At 43.0% G+C, this 11,948-nt stretch overlaps 1 non-coding gene across 1 annotated transcript; it reads left to right on the top strand.

The window, feature by feature from the left end:
• Positions 1–11,012: 11,012 nt before the first annotated feature.
• Positions 11,013–11,116, top strand: LOC147363200 (U6 spliceosomal RNA). The gene has a single exon (XR_015137533.1). It is a non-coding gene; the product is annotated as a U6 spliceosomal RNA (small nuclear RNA).
• The last annotated feature ends 832 nt before the right edge of the window (positions 11,117–11,948 follow it).

Here is an 11,948-nt window from a genome sequence, read left to right on the forward strand (position 1 = left end):
TTGATCCCTGATCTGGAAACATCTCACATGCCTCAGAGCAAGTAATCCCATGGGCCACAACCACTGAGCCAGCATTCTAGAGCTCTCACTCTAGAGAATCGCAGCTACCGAGCCTGAGTGCCTAGAGCCCCAGCACTGCAACAATAGAGTAGCTCCCACTCGCTGCAAATAGAAAAAGCCTGGGCGCAGCAACGAAGACCTCACGCAGCCAAAAATAAAATAAAAATAAATTATATCCTGAGCAAAGCAGTCATTGCTTAGGATGAAAGATGTATTTTAAACTTTATAAGAATCTACTGTAGAACACAGGAAACTCTACTCAGTGCTCTGTGGTCACCTAAATGGGAAGGAAATCCAAAAAAAGAGGGGCTTCCCTGGTGGTTCATATGGTAAAGAATTTGCCAGTAATGCGGGAGACCTGGGTTCGATACCTGGGTTGGGAAGATCCACTGGAGAAGGGAAAGGTTACCCGCTCCAGTATTCTGGCCTGGAGAATTCCAAGAGTTGTATAGTCCATGGGGTCGCAAAGAGTTGGACATGACTGAATGACTTTCACTCACTCTATGTACACTTTATGTATACATAAAGCTGATTCACTTTGCTGTACAGTAAAAACTAACACAATATTGTAAAACAATTATACTCCAATAAAAATTAAAAAAAAAAAAACTTGCATCAGCAAGACAAAAGGAATGCACAAGCCCCAAACATTTCAAGATATCTTAAGTCCTACAGCAGTAACATGATGTGAATTAAAGCAAAAAGATGAATATAGCCGAGAGTTGGATGCCAGAAAACCAGCTAGACCAACAAGCTATGAGACATTGTAATATATATTTTATTTTTATTCTTGCCATGTTACAATGGAAAAGGTAAAGCTTTTGCTTGCCTGTTCATTAGGTGGAAGAAAGGGAAAAGGGAGTGGGAGAGAGGGGAAAGGCAGGGAAGAAAATAAGGAAGGGCCAAAGGGAGGAACAATGAATCCACAGATAGGAATGTAAATAGGTGAATGCTTTTTGCACAATACTTTTGTAATATCTATAAACACTTTTAACACACATGTCCTTGACCCAGAATTCCCTTCTCTGGGAATTTACTCAACAGATATATTCCCACAGGTATATAAAAGATGATTAATGTGCCTTATAAAGATTTTTATGCAGCATAGTTTATAGGGCAAAATAAATGTTTACCAAGAGAAAACTAGTTAAATGATGAGGTGTCCCAAAATGCAACCTTCTACAGAATGAAGTCTATACAGAAACAAAAAGACGGGAGACTTCCGTGGTGGTCCAGTGGTTAAGAATCCACCCTCCAACACAGGGGACATGCGTTTGCTCCATGGTCAGGGAACTAAGATCCCACGTGCTGTGGGACAACTAAGCCCATGGGCCACAATTACTGAGCACTTATGCCTCAACTAGAGCCTGTGCATCACAACTAAGACCCAATGCAGCCAAAAGTAAATAAATAATTTTCTAAAATATCAAAAAGATGGCTATGATATTAGCAAGTGAAAAAAGTTGCAGGATAGTAAACACTGTAATTCTATTTGTTTAAAGTTGAAATATGATTAAGGACAAGCATGTCTATAAAATATGTCTGGAAGCATCCAGTGATATCTGCCAATGATGAGTTAGGGTCAGGAGTGACACCAAGAATGGGGACAAGGAGAAGAGATGGGGAAGACCGATCAGAAAACATTAGTCTTTTGAACAGATTGTATTAGATTCTTGAGAGTCCCTTGGACAGCAAGATCAAACCAGTCAATCCTAAAGGAAATCAACTCTGAATATTAATTGGAAGGACTGACACTGAAGCTGAAGCTCCGACACTTTGGCCACCTGATGGGAAGAGCCAGCTCATTGGAAAAGACCCTGATGCTGGGAAAGATTGAGGGCAGGAGGAGAAGGGGGCGACAGAGGATGAGATGGTTATATGGCATCACCAAGTCAATGGACATGAGTTTGAGCAAACTCTGGGAGATAGTGAAGCACAGGGAAGCCTACCATGCTGCAGTCCATGGGGTCACAAAGAGTTGGACATGATTTAGCAACTGAACAATATTCCACATATTATTGTTTTCATTATGGGTAAATACACATAATATAAAATTTCTACTTTTAAATGTACAGTTCAGTGGCATTAAATATATTCACATTGTTATGTAATTATCATGATTATCAGAACGCTTCATCTTCCCAAAATGAAACCCTGTACCCATTAAACAATAACTCCTCACCTCTTCCGGCCCTCAACCCCTGACAACCATGCTCCTGTTTTCTGTCTTTACAAATGTGCCTATTCTGTGTACTGCATGTGAATGGAAACATACAATATTTGTCCTTTTATGTCTGGCTTATTTCTCTCATAATTTGTTCAAGGTTCATCCACATTGTAGCATGTGTCAGAATTTTATCCCCTTTTTTATACTGTAAAACTTTATATGACCAAGCCTGAGGACTTTATACCATAACACTTTTTTCCCCTAAAGGGGATCTGTAGCATTATATTAGTTTCAGGAGTACAATATCGTGAGTCAATATTTTTATAGATTATTCTCCATTTAAAGTTAGTGTAAAATGTTGGCTGTATTCCCTGTGCTATATATAACATGCTTGTATCTTACTTATGTCATACTTAACAGTCTGTACCTCTTAATTCCCTACCCCTATTTTGCCGCTCCCCACTAGTAACCGCTTGTTTGTTCTCTGTATCTAAATCTGGTATCTCTGAATCCGTTTTTGTTTTGTTATATCTACCCATTTTTACTTTTTAGTTGCTGGAATTTCACCCCTTTGTATGGATGAATAGCATTCCGATATAGGGATATGCCACATTTTGTTTATCCATTCATCTGTTCATGGATATTTGGATGTTTCCACCTTTTGGCTCTTACGAATGATGCTGTTATGAAGATGTGTAAATACTTAGATAGGTATATCAACAGATGAATCTATTTAAGTCCCTGGGCTTCCCCAGTGGCTCAGCTGTAAAGAATCTGCCTGCAATGCGGGAGCTGCGAGTTCAATCCCTGGGTCAGAAAGATCCCCTGGAGAAGGAAATGGCAACCCACTCCAGTATTCTTGTCTGGGAAATCCCATGGACAGAAGAGACTGGTGGGCTACAGTCCATGGAATTGCAAAGAGTCCCACACAACTTAGCGAGTGAGCACGCACTTTACAGCCAGATTGGCCTTCATGCTCTGCGGGTTGGCTGGGTCTTTACTCTCCCTGAAATGCAGGAGGATAGATGGGGAGGAAGGAAAACCCAGAGCGCCTGCACAGGGCTCGCTGTCTGTTTCCCCAGAGCCGCTGGTTGGGCTGGAAGGCGGGACACTTTGGGGATGAGAGGTGGGTGAGAGGATGCCTCTCTGGCCTCTCCATCCGGCTTCTCTTCCAAGTTACCCCGCACAGCCGTTGCTCCGTTCGCCTGCCTGGACCCATTCTGCAGACGGAGCTGGAGACTGTCAAAGCCCAGAGAACAGCTTGTCAACAACCGGCTTCCACCCTTTCCTCCCCTCTCCCAACTCACTTTCCCCTCTCATCACCCCATCTCCCCAAACACTTCTGCCTCCTGTTCCTTAAAATCACCCCCACTTCTTCCTGCCCAGGCCAGGCTTTCACCAGCCCTTCCAGATGTGGCATATCCCTATAATGGAATACTAAGCCCGAGCCTACATGCTGCAGATACTGAAGTCTGCACACCCTAGAGCCTGAGCTCTGCAATAAGAGAAGCCACTGCAGTGAGAAGCCCGCAGACAGCAACCATCACCCAGCACAGCCCAAAATAAATAAAACAAAAGTAAGTAAAACATCTGTGTCTTATCCCTCTTTGTGCTGGCTCTTTGTTAGGTCTTACTGATAAACCAATGCAAATAACAGTGTCTAGAGTTTAATGGGTTTGCAATTTTACTGTGTTTATTTGCATGAAGATCCTGTACTAACTCAGGCTGCTAAAACTGTACTAAAGTAAGGAGAGCTTTCTGGGACCCTCGAATCACAGAATCCTGGCACTCACCAAAGTGCATGCATTCATTTCCTTTTCACAGGCCTCTCTCTCTCCCCATGATTCACTCTCTCTCCATCTTCCTTCTTCTCAGTTCTGCCCTCTGTCCCATGCAACCAGACCAGAGGACCCTGCTATCTGTCCCCACGGTGGCCAGGGGAAAAGCCACAGGGTCCAGGAGAAACTGAGCCCTATCTCTGGGGATTAGATGGCCTGATATCAGGGGGAGCACCAAGAGACTGAAGCTTTGGAGGGAGAACAAAAGTGGGCTTGGCACAAGAGGTTAAGGGAGAAAATGGGCAAGGCTGGCTCTGACCATAGCCCCTAGGTTGGGTGCAGGAGTGAGGGAGGTATGGGTTGGGTCAAGCAGGTCCACAGCAGGAAGGAAGAACCTGGAATGATGGAGGGATGGAGCCGGCAACAGGGGTAGAGTGTGGACCAGGCTGGACCAAAGCAGGAGAAACTGGGTGGATACAGACTATGGGGAGTTGGGGGAAGGGCTCCTGAGGTCACTGTTGTAGCCTTCCTGCAGAAGCCAGAGATCAAGTTCAGGCTTGCTGGTCTCTAGCAACAGAGCCAACCTGGCAACCTCAGCAGAAAAGGGCATTGATGAGAAGGTGGAATGAAGCAGAAGAAGCGAAAAGTAGAAAGGTTAGAGTAAAGGACCCAGGGAGCCAGAACTGAGCTGACATCTATTGGGGTGCCTTCTAGCATGAGTCAACACCAGCCACATTTCTCTGGTTCTACCATCACCTCATGCAGGAGTCAAAGTCCAGGAGAGAAGCTCTCGTTGGCCCAGATGGAGTCACGTGGCCTCACACTCTGGCTAGAGATGACTGCTTGCCACCTGACCTTGGATGTGTATTTCCCTAGAAGGAGATGGGGCTGCCACATCCAGAATAAGAAGTGAATGCTGAGAGGTCAGGCAACCAAAAATCTTCATGTCAGTCTGACAGTGGAAGGACCAGCCTCTAAATCTATCCCTAAAATTAAGAATTTGAATTGCTCGGTCATTATCCAAATGTCCAAACGGTATTGTGCCAAACTGCCAAACGAGTCCCAACCACTTCCTCTAATTTGGCCGTTTCATCAAGTCTTGTGGCTCCGGGTAATGGCAGCCAGTCTCAGTGGAATAAGAAATGTAAAGCTCTGTTGTTGTTGTTGTTTATTTAGTTGAGTCCGACTCTTTGTGACCCCCATGGACTGTAGCCCTCCAGGCTCCTGTTTATGAGATTCTCCAGACAAGAATACTAGAGTGGGTTGCCATTTCCTACTCCAAGAGATCTTCCCGACCCAGGGATGAAACCCATGTCTCCTACATTGGCAGACAGATTCTTTACCACTAAGCCACCAGAGAAAGCTCTGTGCATATAATTACTGTTTAGGTTGTGACATTTCTCACTAGATTTCCTGCCAAGTCTCACTCAGGTTTCCATATCCACCCACAAAGCATATGGCACCCTCGCTGAAAGCAGCCCTTGGGAGGCCCACCCAGCTCACTATCACTTCACACCCCAGGGTGTGAAGGGCCAGAATTCTTGCCCAACTGGACCAAGCCATGTCCCTCCTTACACAGGGGGGTAATAGACAAGCACAGGCTGCAACATCATTTGAATTCTGAAAGACTGACAACAACTAAATGTCCATCAGGAGACAATGTATGAAATTATTCATGGTTTGTTGACTATTTCCTGGAGTAGGTCGTGGCAACCCACTTCAGTATTTTGCTTGGAGAATCCCATGGACAGAGGAGCCTGGTGGGCTACAATCCATGAGGTCGCAGAGTTGGACATGAATGAGCAACCAAGCACAGCACATTGAATATCTGGCCACCAAAAAGCAACAAGTAGTTCTCTATTTGTATTGAAACAGAATGATCTAAAACTATGCTATTAGAAGCAAGGTGGCAAATGTTATACAGAGTATGACACTGCTTTGTGTAAAAAATGCACACTACTTTGTTCTCTCTCATATATGTATGTGGCAGGAACAAAACTATAAAAGTATAAGCATTCAGAGCTTCCCCAGTACACCGTAAGGAAGAAGAGAGCCCCACAAAGGCAGTAGAAGAGGGATGAACAAGCTGGAGAGTCAAGGAGATAGTCTGGATTACCTGCAATAATGTGGCACTCCGTTCTTAAGGAGTTTCTCAGGGTGGTACTGAGGGGCTTCTCTGGTGCTTCAGACAGTAAAGAATCTGCCTGCAGTACAAGAGACCTGGTTCGATCCCTAGGTTGGGAAGATCCCCTGGAGAAGGGAATGAAAGGCTACCCACTCCAGTATTCTTGCCTGGAGAATCCCATGGACAGAGGAGCCTGGCAGGCTACAGTCTATGGGGACATGACCACGAGAGAAGTCCCAAGAACCCCCTCTTTAAAAGGCAGAATCCCAGGAATTCCCTGGCAGTCCAGTGGTTAGAACTCTGCACTCTCACTGCTGAGGGCCCTTGTTCAGTCCCCTGGTCAGGGAACTAAATCCCACAAACTTTGCAGTGAGGTCAAATAAATAAGGAAATAAAATTTTTAAAAAATAGAAGGCAAAATCCTCTATATAAGAAAAGCAGGAGAGGCCAGAAGCTCACTCTCTCAATTTATCTTGCAGGTAGGGTATGAACTCTTGGCTCCACCAAACAGACAGACTCATCCAGAGTTTGAATCAGAATTTAGGAACATAAGGCAGCCGGGGTGGCAGGACGTTCACTCTCCAGGGTGGCAGTTGCCAACAGCGTCCAGAGTGGGCATTGGTGATATTGTCAGCCATAGCCAATGTTGCCAGCCATAGTCCTCATCCGTCGTCATGGTATTATAACCAGAGCAATTCTGGGACATGACCTGGGGATTGGTCTCACCTGCAGAGCCTCCCAGCTGTGAGCTATCCAGAGATGACGTGAGTCCCCAGTATTGTCTAGTATAACAGAAAACAATGATTTCTGTTGCTTCTAGTTAAGAATCCTGACTGAGATACTTGCTTGTGTGGACGCTGTGAGCCTCTCTCTGTAGTGCTCTCAAGAGAGCTTCAGTAAAGCCTAGCAAAGACCTAGACAATTTTGAAAAGTGAAACCAAGGCCTTCTCTGGTGACCCAATGGCTAAGACTCCGCCCTCTCAATGCTAGGTGCCTGGGTTCAATCCCGTAGGGGTACTAGGTCCCATGTGCCACAGCTGAAAGTTCACACGCCACAGCTAAAGACTCTGAAAGCCACAATGAAGATCAAAGATCCTGCATGCCACAACTAGGACCCAGCACAGCCAAATAAATAAATATTTTATTTAACAAGTGAAGCCAGATTTGTGTTTCCTATGGACATACCACTGTTCTAAGGCAAGAACATGGAGGCCCAATTTTTTTTTTTAACACCAAAAACAGTTTGTATTGAGGTATAGCTGATCAACAATGTGGTGATAGTTTCAGGTAAACAGTGAAGGGACTCAGCCATACATATACATGTATCCATTCTCCCCCAAACCCACCTCCCATCCAGGCTGGCTCATAACACTGAGCAGAGTTCCATTTGCTATACAATAGGCTTTTGTTGGTTATCCATTTTAAATATAGCAGTGTGTATATGACCTTCCCAAAGTCCTTAACTATCCCTTCCCACCAGCAACCATGAATTCATTTTCTAAGTCTGTGAGGCTCTTTCTGTTTTGTAAGTTCATTTGTATCATTCCTTTTTATATTCCACATGTTAGTGATGTCATACGATATTTCTCCTTCTCTGACTTACTTCACTCAGTATGACTCCCTAGATCCATCCATGTTGCTGCAAAGTGGAGGCCCAGTTTTATTTGGGTTACGTACAACATGCACATCAGACACTGTAAATGTTGTCAGAGATTCTCACAAACCTGTTCCCACTGGCAACCCTGAGAAATGAGAATGATGTGGGGAGGAAGACTTTTTTCTTCTCACTTGACATTCTTCTGTATTATTTGAATCTTTTAAAACCATATTCATATATTATTTTAAAATGTTTTTAACATTTAAAATAATTACTTAAGAAAGAAATGTGATATATCCTCAAATATACTGCAGTGTCTGCATAAGGGAAAAGATAAAGTAAAATATGCAGTCTGGCAAAAAGCATAGCCTTTTGAAGAAGCAGGTGGTGAGGGCTGGGCAGTCTGCTAGAGTCTTGATGTGGTAGGCTGTCAGAACTGCACATTTTTTTTTTAGCTTTTTAATTTGGCATCTCTTTATGTTACTTTATATTACTTGTGTGGGAAATGGTTATTTTAACACAGTCTTCAGCCTCTCAAGTGTTGCTCTGCTCTGCAGCAAACTTAAGGCAAAGGAGGGGACAGGGATAGGGAGAAAGGGCCCAGGTTAGCAGCAAGAGGTGGGAGATAAAAGTGTAGTACATACAGGGAGTTCCCTGATGGTCCAATGGCTAAGACTCTACGTTCTCAATAAAGGGGGCCAGGTTCCATCCCTGGTCAGGGAACTAGATTTCACATGCCACAATTAAGAGTTTGAATGCCACAACTAAAGATCCCGAATGCTACAACTGAGACCCTGTGCAGTCGAATACATACATTTTTTTAATGAAAAAAAAACTTAGTTCACACATAGAAGTGGCCCAGAGGGTCACCTGCACCGGAAGGGGACATTGAATAAACCAAAGTCAAAAGGAGGGAAATTTAAAATTGTGATATATCCATACAATGAAATAGTACTCAGCAACAAAAACTGAAGTATTACTGATATACCCAGCAATGTACAAGAATCTCACAGACATTATCTTACTGCAAAAGTCAGACACAAAAGAGTGCACACTGCTTGATGAAATTTATATGAAATTCTAGAAAAGGCAAAACTATGGTGACACAAAGCAGAAGTGGGAGAGACTGACCGCAGATGGACAAGAGGAAATTTGGTGATGGTGGGGGTGATGGAAACATTCTCTAACTGGATTATGCTGATACTCACACTGGTGTATACATTTGCCAAAACTCATCCTACTGTATACTTAAAATGGGTGCACTTTATTGTATGCAAGGTTAGGGTTGGGATTTGGGTTTGGGTTCAATAAAGTTGATTTTTTTAAAATATTTATTTATTTGGCTGTGTTGGGTCTTAGTTGAGGCATATGGGATCTTTTTTAGTTGTGGCATGTGGGATCTAGTTCCTTAATCAGAGATCGAACCTGGGCCTCTGCATTAGGAGCTCAGAGTCTTAACCAACGGACCACCAGGGAAGTCCATAAAGTCGATTTTTTAAAAAACAGAGGAGGGGGTTTTGAGTGAGGGTCTTATACGCTGGGTTATATTTACTCTAGTATGTGTGTTTGATGGTATTTATGAGTGAACAATGGAAGAGGATGAACCTGCTGTTGCCCATTTGGATACAGGCCATAACTAATCGGAAGCCAAGTTTCCAAGTGTTAGAGAAGAGCAAACCAGGCCTCTATCCATCCATCCACATCCTTGGCCTGGTGCCAACGGATGCCAGGCAAAAGTGAGCAGTTGGAGTAACTCTCCTCTCGCCACTGTCCCTGCAGGAAAGGAGAGTGAGACAGAGCATCACTCTGAGCAGGGCCAACTGCCCAGCCCAGGGCCTTGGCCAACCCCAAGCCCAGGACATCTTCATCAGCAAAGCACCAGGTGTGTGAGTTGGCCGCAGCCTCATTTCAGTTTCAAGATTTGGCATTTATCCTTCTATGGGAAAATAAACGAGCAACATCAAGGGGAATGCAGATTCAAGAAGATAATGATGGACTTCTCTGATGGTCCAGTGATTAAAAAAAAAAAAATCTGCTTGCCAATGCAGGGGACACAGGTTTGATCCCTGGTCTGGGAAGATTCCACATATCCCAGAGCACCTAAGACTCTGTGCTGCAATTACTGAAGCCTCCTGCTGAGAGCCTGTGCTCTGCAACAAGAGAAGCATCCACGAGAAGTCCACGAACCACATCAAAAGTAGCCCCCTGCTCACCGCAACTAGAGAAAACCCACACAAAAGCAGCAAAGACCCAGCTCAGCCAAAAAATGATTAATTAATTTTTTAAAATAAATAAATAACAGAAATGAAAAATACACTAGAAGGAATCAACAGTAGCTTCAGTGATACAAAGAAACAAATCAGCAAACTAGAATCAGAGTAGTGGAAATCAACCAAACTGAACAGAAAAAGAAAAAAATAATATAAAAAATGGGGACAGTTTAAAAGACCTCTGACACAAAAATCAAACAACTAACATTTACATTATGGGGATCCCTGGAGGAGAAAAGAGAGAGAAAGGGCCAGAGAACGTATTAGAGGACATAATACCTGAAAGCTTCCCTAACCTGGGAAAGGAAACAGACATCCAGGTCCAGGAAGCACAGAGACTCCCAAATAGGATCAACTCAAAGAGGAAAACACCAAGACATATTATAATTAAAATGGCAAAGAATAAAGATAAAGAACCAGTCAGTCCTAGAGGAAATCAGCCTTGAATATTCATTGGAAGGACTGACGCGGAAGCAGAAGCTCCAATACTTTGGCCACCTGATGTGAAGAGCCAACTCATTGGAAAAGACCCTGATGCTGGGAATGATTGAGGGCACGAGGAGAAGAGGGTGCAGAGGATGATATGGTTGGATGGCATCACCAGCTGGATGGACATGAATTTGAGCAAACTCCAGGAGATGGTAAAGGACTGAGAAGCCTGGCGTGCTGCAGTCCATGGGGTCACAAAGAGTCGGACACGACTTAGCAACTGAACACACACACAAAGAGAACATTAAAGCTGGAAGGAAAAAGCAACAAGTGACATACAAGGAAAGTCCCATTAAGTCTGTCAGCTGACTTTTCAGCAGAAAGTCTACAGGCCAGAAGGGAATGGCATAATATATTTAATGTGATAAAAGGGAAAAAACTACAACCAAGAATACTTTATCTGCAAGGCTTTGGTTCAGATTCGATGAAGCGATCAAAAATTTTACAGACAAGCAAGAGCCTATAAAACCATCAAACTATCTTTAAGAGAAATGTTAAAGGGACTTTTCTAAATGAAAAAGATGGATCACTTCAGCAGTACATACACTAAAATTGGAACCATACAGAAGAAGATTAGCATGGACCCTGCACAAGGATGATATGCAAATTCGTGAAGCTTTCCATATTTTTACCAAACAAAAGTAAAGTCACAGATGTAGGAAACAAACTTATGGTTACTAGAGGATTGGGGGTAGAGGCTGTGGACAAATTGCGAGATTGGAATTGACATACACACACTACTATATATTAAATAGATAACTAATAAGGACTTACTGTATACTCAATACTCTAATTGCCTATATGGGAAAGAATCTTTTCAAAATTGTTTTTTTTAATTAATTTTTATTGAAGTATAGTTGCTTTATAATGTGTTAGTTTCAACTGTAAAGCAAAATGAATCAGCCATACATCTATATATATTTCCTACCTTTTGGATTTCCTTTCCATTCAGATCTCTGCAGTGCATTAAGTAGAGTTCCCGGTGCAATACAGTAGTTTCTCACTAGTTATCTATTTTATCATAGTGTTAATAGTGTATGTATGTCAATCCCAATCTCCTGATTCCTTTAGCCCATGCCTTTCCCCCTTGTTATCCATAAATTTGTTCTCTACATCTGTGTTTCTAGTTCTACTTTGCAAATAAGATAATCTATACCGTGTTTTTAATTTCCACACATATGTGTTAATATATTTGTTTTTTCTTTCTGACGTACTTCACTCTATATGATACTTTCTAGGTCCATCCACATCTCTACAAATGATACAGTTTCGTTCCCTTTTATGGCTGAGTACTATGCCTTTGTATATATGTACCACACCTTCTTTATCCATTCTTCTGTAGATGGACCTACTTGGCTCAGCCACACAGTCCGTCCCTGTGTAACCCACACCCTACTCTGTCCCCTTAGACTTTTGTCCATAAGGCGAACAGTTCGTGTTTGATAGGTAGTTGCTTTCATTA

This window comes from Bos grunniens, chromosome 11 (genome assembly GCF_055505025.1).
Source record: "Bos grunniens cultivar Pamir isolate PY7600 chromosome 11, Bosgru_T2T1.0, whole genome shotgun sequence".
Classification (NCBI taxonomy): domain Eukaryota; kingdom Metazoa; phylum Chordata; class Mammalia; order Artiodactyla; family Bovidae; genus Bos; species Bos grunniens.